The sequence below is a fragment of the Mycteria americana genome, chromosome 4, assembly GCF_035582795.1.
Source record: "Mycteria americana isolate JAX WOST 10 ecotype Jacksonville Zoo and Gardens chromosome 4, USCA_MyAme_1.0, whole genome shotgun sequence".
Taxonomy (NCBI): domain Eukaryota; kingdom Metazoa; phylum Chordata; class Aves; order Ciconiiformes; family Ciconiidae; genus Mycteria; species Mycteria americana.
The window spans coordinates 6664204-6681181 of NC_134368.1; positions in this window are offsets into that span (position 1 = coordinate 6664204).

Genomic DNA, 16978 nt, shown 5'->3' on the forward strand with positions numbered 1-16978 from the left:
TTCCATCCAGAAAGGGACCAAGTTCCCTATTCTTTCTGCTCCATCTTTTCCAAAACCTAAACTCAGAATGTTTAAATAACAATGAGTGAGGAAACTGCAGTAGAATAAATCATTTGAGCCACAGACTTTCAATTTGAGTTTTATCTGAGGTTTGGCAACTTATGCTTTGACAGAGCTTGCAAATTAAACACACAGCCAAGCACAGACACCCCTGGGACTAACTCTAGGCACCAGTTTAGCATTGCTTTTTGGCTGTTCTTTGTTGTTCAAGCTATTTTCCTACTTTATACTTTTCTTTTAACCTGTTTCTTTCCCAGGCTGTGTTTGGAAGGAAATTAACATGATATAAACCCCCTCCCATAAACACAAAGGAATATCCAAACAGAAGCATCCAGGAAAGTACTTCACACGATATGGCAACAGTGAAACTCTTCATAATTTCATTTGCATTGTTTTTTTCAAAACAGCATCTGCCAAAATCACCAATGTCTTTTTATAAGGCGTTTATAAAGCAGTGCGTATAAAATGATCAGAACATTTCTACAGGTGTGCAGGATGAGGCAGGCAGACTAAAATCCAAAAGGACACATTTTCTCAGTTCACTGACTATTCTTAGCACAGCAACAGTAACCTTTCTGAGACTGAAGTGTTCCCAGCCATCTCACACCCTGCTTTTAGAGTTGTCAATAGTCCCATTTGCACCTTTTCAGAAGGAAAGCCAAGATGCTGTATAGCTGATCTGACACATGAGCCTGGAAAAGAAAAAAAAAAACTTACTGTTTACTCTAAAAATCTTTAATAACAGATTAAAAATAAGTAATTGACCTGCAATTGCATATCAAGGTGATTTATGATAGCTGAAGGATATGCAATTTAAGTAACTAAGGTGTGAGAAAGTCTAACAAGAGGATTACTCTTACCAATACTTTTGCATGCCTTCTAATTCCATTTTTTTCTCTGGCTTCTCACCAGTATATGACAGTGACTGTTCAGGTGAAAGGACCATCTAGCCCAGTAACTTGTCTCAAATAGGCTTTTGCTATTGGTCACTGGGGAAAAATATATACATGACAAGCATATATGATATTGCCCCCCATCACTACTACTGTCTCAGCCCGCAAATACTTGTAGCTCAGAGCCAGGGATGTATTTTATGCATGTAATAATTCTTAATGGATTTCCCTTTACCTAATTTGTCTAGCTTCCCCTTGAACATTTCACTTTGTAAACCTGAGTATCCACATTTTCTGGTAAGGAGTTCTACAGCTTACCTTTACAATATAGCTTAATAATTTCTTCCTTACTTACATCTTACTGCTATATAGTTTTCCATCAGCATCAGCCTCCCAAATTAATTTGGAGTTAGGTGTTACGTTCTCCACTCACAAAGGAGGAATATATTCTTTCTGCTTGAAAGGTTTTGATATATTGAAATGAATAGCTGCTTTACAAAGGAGAAATAGGTTCTTTTCAGAAATTATCATCTGAGCCTTTACAGATCCAACAGTGTAGGAACTTAGAAGTTAGCCTGTCTTCCTGTCTCACAGGAGGACTAACCACTGCCAGGAGATTTTCTTTAACCTTCTCTCAAATCTCCATTGACAGAGATCCCACACCCTTCTCAGCATATCCCAGGGCTTCTCTCTCCTCATGGCTACAAAGATTCTTCTAACTTTGGCTGCTGCTGGAATTCAGCAACAGGTGAAAGAAAGTCAGCAGGTTATCCAGCCTTTGTGCTTGAGGACTACCAGAGATGAGGAGCTTGGTTGGATTAGCTAGATGAAGTGGCCAATATGGGCTATAACCATCATCTATTTGAAATGAAGAAATGAAGATGGGAATCAAGCTAGAAGAGGGGGGTTGCCCAGTTTGCTACATGAAATGGACAACATATGAATAGGCTTTTTATGAGAGTACTACTTGCAAGCTCAGGGTGCAAACTGCTTGTGTTTCCTACTGGTGTCTAAACTGGCTAAACTGGGTGAAGTTGGGGGGACAGGCAGGTATAGGAGCAACTACTTGAGGGGTCCCACTGAGTAGCTTTGCCTCCAAGCAATTGAAACCCATCCTGCTCCAAAAGAAAATGAGAGGCATACAAGTTCAGAGGAATTATACCAGGATTATCACACAGCAGGAGCAAGTCTGAAAGATCAGTAAAGAGAGAACGATCACACTGGGGGTCCTCTCCAGTGCAAGGCAGATGTATTTTCTCTTACCTCTAGAATATCCTTCTGAAAACATGTATTGTCTGAATCCAAGCCAGAAAGATGATGTAAGTCACTGTAGTTGCAAAATCTACCATCAGCCATATCAAGAGCTGGGATTTTGATCTTGGGATGGATCACACGGTTTTGGAATTGAGCATATACCTTCTAGAATAAGGAGATCCTCTGCAAGAGTGACAGACTTCACCAGAACCACAGGAAAACGACTGCTGGCATTTAAGGAGGTCTGCATGACCTGTAAGAGTCAACTGTGAGGGAAGCAAATAGGTGCCAGAGAACACATGTTTGTGATGACAACAAAATAATGGATGAAAATGTGGAAATTCTGTATTTCCAAATAAAGGATAGGTCATAGAATAGATATAGTCACATAGGAAACGGAAAACAAAGAGTGACATCTCACTGAGGTGGCAAGAGGGAAATCAAACCCACAGGGCACATGTTCCTACATAAGTGCTAGAAGGCTAAGAAATAAGAGTGAGTTTCTGGGGAGTCTCATTTAATTTCACTTAAATTTTTGCCTTAAATAATTTCAGTACCTTAGGCATGCTGGAAATTTGGTAGCAGATCAATGACTAACACAGGTCAGGTGGTTAGGGAACCCAAAAGAGAAGATGCAATCTGTTAGTTGTACAGGATCTCATCCTGAAGTATTCCATTGAAGCAACCACACCATACTTTGGTCTCATTAAAGTACTTCATTACAGTAACATACTCCCAGGGGTGTAAAGAAAGTACAACAAATCCACAGGAGTTACATTCAGCTTCAAAAACAGGAGCTACAGAAAGAAAGAGAAAGCCCTTAAAAAGTAGTGCAGGCTGTATAAAAGAATGAAAAACTTACAGGCGACACTAGACAGAGCCAGTATGTATCAGGTCTGAAGACAGGGTTGAGAAAGGACAAAAGAAAACTAAACTGGCCTAGAAACAAAGTAAAAAAGGTTATTATACATGAGAAGGCATCTATCGAAAGCTGAAATTGTATCCAAAGGAAGAAACCAAGAACAGTCAAATTCTGGCAGATTAAATGTGAAAATGCAATAATGCAAGCCCTCAAAAAGAGTCAGAGAAACAAGTGAAAGGACTCAAATAAAAAAATAGAGTATTTCCTCAAATACATCAGAAACAGCAGTACTGCCAGAAAACCCACAGTGTCAAATGATGATGGGACTATAAACGCAAAATTCAGGAGAGGACAAGAGTACTGCAGAGAAACTAAAGTAATTCTTTTTATGAGTATTCACTGCAGAACAAAGTGGAAAGATTTTTATATTCTCAACCTTTTCTTTCTGAAATTGAAGTGACTTCAAAAGACATAATGGATAGATTGGCAAAGTGAATGGTAACAAATCCCAAGAATTGTTAGTGGTAACCACCGTGAAACATCACAAAAAATTATAGCTATTCACCAAGAAAACCTAAGAAAACTCAAGGATGAACAAGGTGTTTTGCTACAGACGTTACCAATGTGTAATGTCTTGCTTTTTACTTCAAGACTAGAAAATAGCAAAGGTGACATCAATTAAAAACAAATCTGAAAAAGTTTCTAAGGGACACTGAAGGAACAGGCCAAATTAGTGGAAACTGTAGTAAGGAATAGGTCAAGTGGACATTTGGATAAATGTGATCCACTTTGGAACAGTGACTGTGGCATTTGCAAATTGAAGTTCTGCTTTACAAACCTTTTGGAGTTTCTTAAATGGGGTCAACAAATTTGCATATAACAAAAGATCTGGTTGATACAGTCTTTTTGGATTTTGAAAAGTCTTTTGAGAAAGTGTCTCACCAAATGCTTTTAAGGAAGCAAAGCAACTAGGACTAAGACAAAAGGTCCTGGTATGGATAAATAATTGAATAAAAGACAAACACAGCAGGTAGGAGTAAGTGGTCAGTTCCTACAATAGGTAGGTCTCAAGTGGAGTTCTGCAGGGTCTGCTTTAGACAAGTGCTATTTAGCTTATTTGTAAAGAACACGGAAAAGGAGTTAAGTAGTGACATGCTAAAGTTTGCTAAGCAGAGTTATTTAACATAGTAAGGATGGGGGAAGCTATACAGAATTCCAGAAGAGCTTTACAAGGCAAAGTAACTCAACAATAGAATGGCAGGTGAAACCCAATGCAGATAAATGCAAAGCGATGTTCATGGAGGAAAAACAGACCTGGCTTTACAAAAATATCCTAGCTTTCCTTGCAAGCATGAGCTGAGTGTTTAGCAGAACTTAAGCAATCAAGTCTAATGAAGGGAGGAGAGGGGACATGGGGGAGAGAGGAGGTTCTGTGTTTCGTGTACAACCTGGAAACTTTATACTGCTCTGATTTCCTCACCTTGGGAAGGATATAACAGAACTGTAAGCAGCTCAGAGAAGGATAAGAAGTATGATCACAGGTCTGAAGTGGTTTTCATCCAAGGAATTAAGATTTGTAAAGAATAAGCTAAGATTCTTCAATGATACAAAAATGAAGTGAAAAATAAAACAAAAATATTCAAGGTTGGAAGAATTTTATGACTTCTCGTAGACTATTCTTGCCTTCCTGTAGGTACCCCATTAGGGCCACTGTCAGGGTTGCTGGATTAGAAGGGCCTTTTGTCTGACCTGTATAGTCATTCTTACACAATATGCAGACTCCCTAATTAAGCCCACTACTTCATGTTGTCACCAATGACTGACATCAGCAGATTACCAGTATCTCATTATTTGATATATACTACTAAAACTAGAAAATAAGATTGAGACAAGATTTTTGAAAAGGATATTGCAGGTGAAAAAGAAATAGTAAACATGGGATTGAACTCTGGTAGCAGTAGATCCCATACAACACATGCTCCTGTTCAGAGCACGAAAGTTAGCAGGCAGCAGCATTTGTAGGCTCAATTGCAAGCACAGCATTGTCAAAACAGTGCTGTTTGGTATAGTACCAAGTTTTGTGTTTGCTATCCCTCAGCCAGCCTGTACAACTATGTTTTGTAAGACCTAAGGTCTTGGAATTTACGAAGTTTGCCAAAAGGAAACAAAAAAAATAAAAAAGTTTTTTCTACAACACCAGCAGCTTGTAGCAATGACTCTGGGGTCTAAATTACACTCAGAATTGTACGAAAACTCACCTTACTAATTCTAGACTGACATTGTGGACCTTTCTTTTAAGCAGTAGTAATGGGTTTGCTTGTCATTAACATAAATATACAAGCTAGCCTCTCCACATTCGCAGATGACTTCTCATTGTTAAATGGAAGGGGGAGAAGTAGCATTATGTAATTTTTCTGCTTAGGCCTTTAAAAAGCCAGGCTGCCTGTTGTATCTGTAGAACAATGACACCTCTGACCTTGAACAGGGGGCAAATTCATTTCAAAGGTGTCAGGCATTGGCCTCTCTGTCAGTGGAGGAAATATTGGCCTAGGATCCACACTACCAAAGCAGTAAGCATGGAATCAAAAGAAAGACAATTTCTTGCACCTTCATGATCCTTCACACAAAGTTCAGCCACAATTTGGCTCCCTGTTGAGGATCAGCTTAGCCCATGTGACATCATGGTAAGAACATGTGCCAGAAAACACGGGGTCCGTATCTGATTGCATCTTCCTCCTTGCTACCCATCTCCACAGTCCGTGGGTTTTCATGTAGTTTTAAGTTACAGGTTTGCTCCAGGCTTTGCAGATTTCGCACATCGTGCAAGTGCCTCTTGTGCACACGTAGCTCCTCCTCCAGGACACTGCTGTTTCTCTGCACTGTTGGTACAGGATGAGAACAGTAAAAACTATTTCCATTTCTACTAATGTGCTGTAAAACTCCTCCTTCCTTTTGAATTACTTTTGTCTTCCTATTTCTCTCCTCTTTTAAAGCCCTTCAATGTATGTGTTACCAAAGCAAAACAGTACCAGGAAGCCTTTGTACAAGTTACAAGACCCATTTACCCTTAAAACATTCTTCGCTGATGACACTGCCATTTTTATTAATACATTAGAGTGCTGGCTGTACTGATGTTACATCAACTACTAGTCATAAAAGTGTTGTCCAGGGGGTGGAAAGAAGATATCTACAAGAAGATGCAGTCAAATCAACAAAGTCAGCCTGATCCATTACAAAAAGGAGACTCTTGAACTAAATAAACACAAGGCATGCATAACAGATTGCTCTTCAAGGTGACAATCATATACACAAACCGTAGCAAAAAGAGATCTTTCACTTGGCTTCAAAAGTCCTTCAGTGCCTAAGAATAAACCACTTATGCCAAACAACTAGACTGTCACCTGAGCAAACTGTACACATTGGTGAAGGATGGAAAAGTTAGGGTTCCTTCCTTAAACAGATGTGCATCTGCAATCTGCAAGAACAAGGGGTAACCTTGTACCTGGCCTAAGCTCAGCTCAAGATAGCTTGAGATGTCCTGGGGGAAAGATTTTACAGACAGTCCAGATCATTAATAACTATTCCCTGGCAGCAGAGAGGTCGCAAGGAATTAATTGCAATTCTATCTCTTGTGTGACTACACACTAATAGCCTGGTTCCCCCACTCCTTGGGCAGCCTTTATTTAGTATTGCCTTAGATAAGTAAGCCTGCATCTCCCCACCTTTAGTCAGGCTGAGTAGAATCCAACTCTGTAAATCATCCTGTGAAAAAACTCGTGGAATAAAGGAGTCACAAATCATTCCACCTGTGGTTCTTTAGTGAGCATCTTCATGTCTTTGTCCAGGCTTTATGAATAATGAGCAACAGCAGAGCCACAGCTGGGCTCATTGGAGGGAAATGCTTTAAATGAGCAGAGGTAGCCATGTCTAAATCCTCTCAGTGCTGCTGCCCAGACATTGGATGGAGCAGGCAAGAGGAGATGCTTTAATAAGTGTGAGAGAAGTGGTGGTAACAGCTTCTTTATCACCTTAGGAAGAGAAAATCAAAAGGATGATATAAAAGTCATGGAGTATGGGGTTCCACAGGACGTGAGACTTCTAAACCAGCTCACGGTAGCTCAGAATAGTAGTTTCAGAACCACCATAGCTTTTGCTGGGATTGAAGCATTGGACCCTTATCCAAATCTCAGAGAAAAATTAAAATCAGGGAGAACAACAAAGAAAAAAACCAAATACTGAACTCCCATGTTACGAAACCTGTTTCTAGCATTGGGGTTACTGAAAGTTCTACTGTGGTAATTCTGCTGCTCCTATATGCTTTATTCTTGCTACCAATGGACCTACAGAACAAACAAAAGTGTCTTAAGACTTTCAGGTGTTAATTAATGGCATTTATTTTGTGTTTACATAAACAAACAGCTATTTCCACTTTCAGATCAAAAGAAGGAAATGTTAAAAAAAATAAATCCTCTAAACAATCCATCCTATTTGGCTCAGGAACAGAATTATCTCAAAAGAACCAAGGAATGAAGGAGTTGTTTTAATGTGGAAGTTACAGTTTGAATGAGGTATGGCCTATAGCATGGCTGTAAACACTTTCAGCCATGCTATAGGCTATACCCTTTTCTTCAGAAAGGAAAAATGGGTAAAGAAGGGAGCTAATCAGGAAATCCTAAATTTGTCCCTGACACATTCTTCAGCTACAACTGTGAATAATATACACCTAGAGTGGGAAGTCTAAAAACTCTTACAAGTGGCCTAACACTTCTGTCATTGAAATCAGTAGGGAAAATCCAAACACAGATGAAATCTTGTTCTTAGTTCTGCTCAAATAAAGGATTTATCCTTTCATTTCTCCCTGTCAAAAATAGGAACTTGGCTAATGCTTTGCCCTTGTGCTTTTACGGGTCAGTTAATGGATTAGTAGTAAAAAGACTAAAAATAACATTTTACATCTGGTTGCTATTCATTACAGTAATAATACTCTAACTCTGATCTGGTCTGTGGTTAAAAAAAGAATAGTAAGGAACTCTGAACAGGAGACATTATCCTGCAATATTTATGTTTGTATTTAGTCTTTATTGATGTACACAAAACCATCAGGTGTTCCATTCAAATATGCTATTTAAATATTTCTAACATTAATAACTGGTTCTATTGTCCCTATCTACTTGTCTGCTTGGGAGGAGTTCCAGGTATTTGGTCTTGTTTTCCTCCTTAAATAGTAATAATGTGCTTATATTTCACACTAATCAATAGTAATTTACACTCGTGGTTTGGGAGACTCTGAAGAGCCCAACTGTTTATTGCCTTAATCTTTTTTTCTTTTGTTACTTTCTAAGAATCAACTGTTTTCAGTCACTGGCACCAACAGCCAGTCACAGACAATTCTGTGTTAGGGTTAAGGAGTAACACATGTCTCAATCTTTCATTACTTTCTCATACTAATTTTACAGCCCATATTTGTATCAACCAGACTTGACTTGCTGGGCTAAGTTATATGAGGAACTAGCCTTTGAAAAACTACAACCTTCAAACATCATACAAAGTCAGAAAGTAATGACATAGACTTTGTTTCTGGAGAAATAAATGTGACAAAAACCCCAAATTCTATATGACATACAGGAGAAATGCAGACTAGCAAAACTGCTTTTAGTTGCTTGCTTCCTAAATGGAACATTTTTTCAAAAATAAAGATAAGGCTTTGTATTTTTTCTTCATTAATAATTTAAATGATGGCTTTCTCTCTAGAAGCTTCATCACTGAAATGGGAAAGAATGAGAGAAAAATCAAAGGCAATGGGTCATCCTGGAGATTATCATCAATAATTCATTAGGCTCTGTGGTGGTGTTCTGGCCCCTCATGTATACCATTTATTTCATCTTGTAATTACATTAAACCCAGCTGAGAAGTTCTCAACGTATCTCAGGACCTTCACCTTTGGTGAATGTTAGTATTACATATATAATGTATATTATTTACATTATAATTATTCAGGTGAAACATTAACTCTGGATAAACAGCCAATATCTTATTCGTTGGAATGTTATTATTCGTTTCCTTTTTTGCCTATTTTTTTTTCAACATTTCTAATGATACGAGAAGGAAGCTGGCAGCATCTACCCTGCATGCAGTTTTGCCTGGGTCCTAGAAACACTGACTTGTAGGCCAAGCTGGAAAAGCAGGGCTCTTGTATGCCTGGTTGTGTTCAGATTACAGTCAGCTATATTTTTGATAACAGACAGAAACCTTACAGGCTTGAGTGCAGCTATGACTCCCCAAAACAGACTGGGAACACTAAAGAGCCTTGGGCATGAAGAAACTGGCCACTCAGACTGGTATGACTGTAAATGGTTGTCAAAATGGAAACTTAAAGAGTCCTAGTCTGAAGGTAGAGAAATCTCACTCTAACAACTAGACCTTGTCATAACCATGTCTGAAAAGCATCAACATACCAGTACTGCAATATTGGAAATGCACAGAATCAAATACTGGCCGATTTCAACCTTTCCAACTGCAACTGGTGTTCTATGGCACTAGAAGCATGGTACAACGGAGTGTACAGAGGTTTACAGCCTTAAAAGAGAAAGGGTAAGAAGTGAAAGCAGACACATAGATGAATTTGCAGGAGACTGGGAAGCAGAGAAGAGCTACTTGGGAAAAGGAAGTTCTTGTGGTGCCATGGCACATGCAGTGTGTTTCTTTTTCTGCTAAAGTCAATGATAATGACATTCCTTAGACATTAAAGGATGCAGCCTCAAATCCCACTCTTAAAAACACTTTCTAATTCTTCAAACAAGGCAATCATGTTTTGATTGTTGCTAACACAGCTCCCATACTCTTGAGGGTCAGAGTTTGTGCTGGAAGAAAAGGTCAAAGAGACAGTGCTAACAAGGAAAAGGGACAAAGGTAGGATATAAAAGCCATGGAAGAAGGTACAGAAAACTGAAGTTCTGAGGCCTTCCTACAAATGTCTGTGTCACTGGATGACTACAGAAATAAACAAGAGCCAACTCCAACTCCGAATGGTGAGAAAATTGTGTCACGTCTCTTGGGTGCTGGTCTAACAGCAGCAGCCATGCCTTGCAGGTTTATGTATTGCCAATCATTCTGCACTGATCTAAAGGCCAAAAGATACCCCCCAAGAAGCCCTCACCACTGAAGAAAACAGAGCAGTCATCATATAAATATATATACACACTATATATACACACATACAGACACACATATAGATATATATAGTAATCATCACACACACTGGTAATCATACATGTTTGTATGCACTTGCTATCTCAAAACTGAATCCCGTCTTGGATTCCAGTCAAAAAAAAAATGTAAATTCAGCTCATAGCAACTTTGCTAATACTGGTAACCTTCCATGACACTTACATGTCAGAGACTTCCCACTGTGTAAATTAAAACAACAGTTGTATTTAGGAAATACAATCAAAAGTATCCTCAGAAGTGACTTCTTTTCTGAAAAAGAAATTTGTTTATATAATAGGTTCAATTTCCACTTCAAAAACCTATCAAAAAGGCCACTCTGTATTAAGGTCTATAATGATCATCGAATCTACACAAGATGTCTAAAGGAACTGGGCTTTTTTGACCTGACACTTTTTGGGGCGTTTAGTGTTAGGTATTGGTAACCAAGAAGTTTTTGTTACAGTCTGTTCACTCAGTGAAAACTTAAGATCAGCCAAAAGTATTTTATTGAAACCAGTCCCAAGGATTTCCCTTTGCAGTCAGAGCTAATCAGGGGAAAAAGAAGTTCGGCCTCAAAGAGAACACAATCAATAAAACACTGCAGGTAGTTTTAATGAAAGCCTAAGAGTCACTAACAAGTCACCACGATCATACTAAAAAACAATGAACAAAGTCATCTGCCCTTAGGTCAACACAATCTCCCCAAAATGAAACCTTTTCCTTACACCTTCCAAACATGTATCTAATAAAGAAAAACAGAAACATCTATGATAGAGAAGTGCTATAAAACACTTATATGTGAACAGCACCAATGTACAATGAAAGATGCATACAGCCCTGTAATCAGGATTGAAAGCAAAACTTGTAACTCATCTCGTTACATTTCAGACAAAGCCCGAATTGGGTAGCCTTCAAATATCACTGCCTTTCTCAATAATTGCCCCACAAGAAAAAGTATTTTTCCTTAATTTATATCACAGGAAAAAAATTATGAGGACAATAGCCTATTTAGTACCTTTGCAACTTTTGAAAGACGATTCATTACAAAACTCAACAACATTAAAAAAACAGAGCCAAGTAAAAAGATCAAGTAACAGTAGGATAGGTCCCTTCACTGTCTGATCTTTAGCAAGTCACAACCTTGTGCATTACTGCAGAAGGAGTATTTAGCTCAAAAGGAGGTTGGTCATATAGGAAGCGAGATAGAGGGGACCCATGCATAGCAAGGAGGCATCTCAATTTCCTTTCCTACTACCAGGGTATATATTAATGCCTTAACTTCTTTCATTGTGTAACCTTCACACTGAGACAGCTGCAGCAATGCTGTTTTCTACCTGATTTCACTTACATGGAACACTGACAGCTGTTAATGATGATTAAAAGATACATCTGTAAATGGCTGCAATGTAAACCACCACTAAGTAAGGTGTGAAAAAAGTTCTTTAATTTCCCCTTAAATATCAGCAATTAAAAATCTGTCTGGTCTTCAGAGCATAGAAAAATTAAACCTTAAACAAAAAAAAAATGCCACAAATCACAGAAGCTAATGGTTCTTTAAAAAGTACTGGTATGTTATCGCAAATTTCAAAAAAAAGGTCAGTGATTTTGGATCCCTATACTTTGTTTTCTCTATTACTGAGAGTATTATTTAAAATAATTTAACAGTCTTGATTTCCAAAGGATGGAAATGTATAGTGTATCAGATTTTCAGGGCAGGAAAATCATGAGTTTTATTCATCTTTTGATTAATGCCTGCACTATAAAACTTACCTGGTCAAATACACTTTAGAAAACCTGCTTACGTATGCAGTATCACATATAAAATGCTCCTTGGAAGACACAGGCTTTATGAATACAGGGTACAGGAAGAGACAAAGAACAGGGGAGGGAGGAGCAAGTGTGTACTCACTGAAAACCTAGCAAACTTATGTAGCAAACAGATTTGAGACACTGATTTGATGTTGCACAAGAATAACAAGACTCTACATTTGGTTATTCAATTGTGGCAAATTATTTACTCCCCCGCCTTGAATTTAATCTTAATATTTTTGACCCTATCCTCTCCTTTAATAACAGATTAACAAATTTAGTCAAGAACGATGTGCTACCACAAAATCTTCAAGGAAGAGCAAAGAACCAGTACCCACGGGTATTTGCAGTAATTCATGACCTGCATATTAAGATACTGTGTCTCAGAGAAATCCATCAATTATGCTTAAATCTGAGCTTCTCTTGTTGACACAGATGCCTGTTTTGTCCTGTGCAAAAATTCTGTTTTCTGACATAAGATGAGGAAATGCAAAAGACTGTCTTTTCCTCTGTGTACTACTTACCTGCAAGGAGTAAAGAAATATTTTCTATATTCAAAAAGGACAGCTTGTCTTAATATTTCTGTGCCTGAATGCCATCAGGCCTGGCAGAAGCAAATCATCATCATGAAAACCAATCTTTTTAAAACTTGAGATGAGCTCAAAATGTAGCCTTAAGTGATACAGCAAAGCCAGATCTGGAAACTCCATATAACTGATATTTTCCACCAGTAGCTTCTCTAAAATAATCAGGTTTCTGGGGAAAACAAAACTGCTGATGGCCATCATGCTTGTTAAACAATTGATAAAACTAACGTAAATGAACTAAAATGCTACTTCATACTGTTGAGAAAAATAGAGAAAATATTTTCTCATTTGAAATGTCAAACAGAGTGGAGCCATTCTGCACCGACGTTTGTGGCATTTGTTCTTTCTAGTGTCTATGAACTGACAATCTTACCTAAGTGTCTTTTACTCCATCACTGAACTGAATTAGACCAGGTGACATTTTCAGTGTGTTGACATCTGTATTAGACAACTTTTATGCTAGAATTTATCTGACCAAACACAGCAGATGGTCACTTGTTCACTCCCTCTTCCAAGAGAAGAACCAGATGGCATCAAAAGAACCCTGCTAGTGGCAAGCTCAGAACATCCAACAGGAAGTAGCTCCTCATGCTACGTAGAGACAGTCTCAGGAACTACTTCCCATCAACAGTTATGGATGTTATCATTGCTATATTGGTTCAAGGGAAGACCAGTGTTTCTTACAGAAAAGAAATACACTAACCATTACACAGAAACCACATCCAATCTAAGAAGGCCATGAATTACAAACGCATATGAAGATACTGGGAAGTATTATATATACTCACTACATTCTTATCCTTTTCCATCATTATCTGCTGTTGGGCACTATCAGGGCCAAAAGGTTTCGTTCTTGTTGAGACACAATATTATTACAACCAAATCCAGTTTTCTGTTTTACCTTTATTAATTTTTCTATTACAATTTTGAAGAAGCCTGTTAGTTTTGCGGAGCTATTTCTATGGAATAGTAACATTAACCTGTATTTAATCTTCTCAGGACAACATACCAACGCAGAAAGACTATCTCAGGTATGGAAATAGCATAGTGGTGTCATTGCCCTATAGCAACCAGTGTAGCAAGAACTATTTATGCTCCAAACTGCAAGAATATGGCTATTTTCTTTCACCCACAGAGCAGGCTTGTTTGCTTACTCTATGCTTTGCTCCACCAAGTTTAGCATTTTCAGAGCTCATGACTTTCTTGCTCCTGTCTCAACACATGCTCTATCCTTTGCACCAGCTCACCTTTTCTATGAGAAGTATTAACCTCTCCAATGCCAATAAAGATGCTGTTAATTGCTCCAGTACAGCTTTTGTTAGTCTCTGCGTTACGTCATTTTAGACAGCATTTCAATTTGCTTATACTTACCCTGTGTGCTTAGACTTTTGCAACATTTTCCTTCAGAAAATATAAAATGCTTTACAAGTCATTAAAATGCACCTACAGAAATTTTGGAGTTGGTAAACCTAACGAAAGGAGTTTAAGTAAGTGATTTGTCCAAGATGAGTCAGTAGTACAGCAGTAGACAAACCCTGGAGATTTAACACTTTCTTCTCTCTCTAACCACAAGATGAAAACACTATTATCTTACTAGCCTGTTCTTACTCTTTCAAGTGAAATTTATTCTACCAATACATAGCCTCTGAAGTCCTGTTTCTGTGATAATACATAGATTTTTCATTAGCTCTTGACAAAATGCTTAATACTACTGTTTATTTTATCCCACTCCAGGCAAAATAACTGGGAAGGAATAATAACCAGATCCTAACAGCTATGAATCTTTGACATACTCTTCTTCTAGAACAATATAAGAACAACAATATTTAGGCTGCGATTTTTTCAAAGGCTCCTAAAACTTACAGAAAGTAAAATGTCATCTCAGCCAAAAACCTAACTTTTGGAGGCTCCTTTTCTGTGGAAAGAATGATTACTTCTACAATTATCCTCTTTCCTGAACCCCGGTCTTATGAAAATGTCTTCAGATACGAACTATTTTAAACAGAAAAATAATGTCTACCCCTTTCAATCTAGATGCAAGCAACGTTTCTCTTTTTTAGCAATATGGCAGGATAAGTTTCTGTTTCCTTATACACAGAACACATTGCACCCTTCACACATCACTTCTTCACTTACAATCACATGCTGCACCTTGTTTAGAAGCGTGCCTGAAAGAATGAGCTATCTGTGCTGTCAAGATGAATGTTTCCAACACTAAAATATCAAAATGCTTTTGACTCAGAGATAAGAGAATTAGTATTGACTTAAAATGAGGACTTCTACACAGATTTCTATCCCACACTTTGTGTTCTAATGCCGAATCTTTGAGTCAGTTCCACTTTGTTTCTGCCAGATGAAGAACAACATCTGACTACCAGCTGCATAGAAATTAAACCCTTGTTTTCATGTAACAGTTTTATTAGTTCTGTGCTGTGCTGAGTTAATATGACAAAAGTATTATAGCTGAAGTATTATAAATAATTGTGTGAGTTTGTATTAGTTTGAAAGCATTTTTTAACAAGTTTGTACTCACATCATTTGCAAGTCAATACAAAAAAGGAACATAGCAAGAAAACTAATGTAGTGTACATTGTATTAGTCTCTTTCTCATTAGTGTCAGAAATTAATTGCAGAGTGCACAAACAATTCAGGACAATTCTACTTCACCCCTATAGTTATGAATAAGGGAATCCTCAAGAGAAGGCCTCTGAGGGACTCTGCCTCACTCAAAGCTCTCAGCCACAGATGAGATAAATTCTTAAATAAAAGCTAGGAGAAAATATTAAAAAATACAATTCAGTTCACAGACCCTTACCTCTAGCCTCTGCAGGAAGCTTATGCTGAAAAAGAGCTGAAGGGGAAAACCAATTCTGAGAAACACAACTAGCGAAGCCTTTTTCCTAAGCATTAAAATTCCTTGGCTGGACTCTCAAAAGCATCACAAAGTGAACTTTCTATCCAAAGCTCTCTCAGGGAGAACTGTTGTTTCTGTGATGTGGCTTGTCCAATGTCCAAAGAGTAGTATTGTATTATACTCTTTCTTTCAGTGGAGTTGCTAATAGAAACTCATTCCTCTAACCTAGGTATCCATTTTTAGAAAAGTTTCAGAAATACAATGTCTTTGAAATTACTACCATTGAGTCAGATTTGTTTTCAGTTGGCTAACAAGTTCAGAAACTACTAAGTGGTTGGGGTGGGCAGTCTTATAGCCATGTGGGTGTAACATGCTCATCTAAGTTTAATTCCCTTAGGAGACCAAGTGGTAAAAGGCTTTCTTTTAATTGCTTCACCTGGTCCTCTGTGGAAGTGTAACATGGATTCTGCTATACCAGCCTGGAAAGATCAGTGCACTGCTTCCCTCATGAGAGACTGCAAGCACAGCTTGCTTTTCCTCGTGATCAATGATTTCACAGCACTTCCCTTGCCCTTTGAAAGACTAAGCATTTTCATTCATGTTCTTAAACCTGGAAGCTGCTTTTCCCCCTTACTTGCAACTTTCCTTTTACTTAGGAATATTACTTTCCGCTTTGTGCCTGAACCCCTAGACTTGAAGGATCAGCCCTGCAGGCTTTTTTAGTCTCATTCATTAATGCCACCTTGTACACCATACTTGAACCTCATGTAGCCCGATCTATAATAATTGCATTCATTTTCAAAGGAGAAAAGTGGGAACTGTTTACTAACACTTCAAGCTTCTGGTTAGTAAATTTGGACTCCAAGAGAAAAGATGTTGGAACAATCCATAGGAAAAATGCAAAAAAATCAAACAGGCAATGGAAGTCTTTTGCTAAAAAGGTCCATGTGTTCAGCAGAGCTCTCTGAAGTGACAAAAGTTATAACCTACACATCTGAAGGTCTATCCCAGCTTCATTCTTCAGCCACTGCTTCTAAGAGGCTCAGAAGTGACTCCTTCACTTTATATTAACCAGTTGCTCATTTAATATGCTTTGAATTCTGAAATTGTCAAGAGAATGGTAAACATAGAAATACCTAAAAGAGTTAAATAGATGAAAGTTTTTTTATTATAGCAGGAAAATACTAGAAAAATAAAATTATCATCAGGCCAGTTTCCAGCAACTTAGATGTGCATTTTTTTACTTCTATATCCTGTAAGTTTCATTATTTACAAATTTCACAGATACAGGTTTGGCTGGGGGCAGAGGGAACACCTAGGAGGAGGAAGTGAGCAGCTTTAAGTCTTTTTTCTGTGATTACAACATATTCTAAAGGCCTTTACTGATCCTCCGGCTTGCCCTGTTTCTAATCTCTCCTTCACTTGTATCAAAAATAGCGTGGCCAGCAGGACT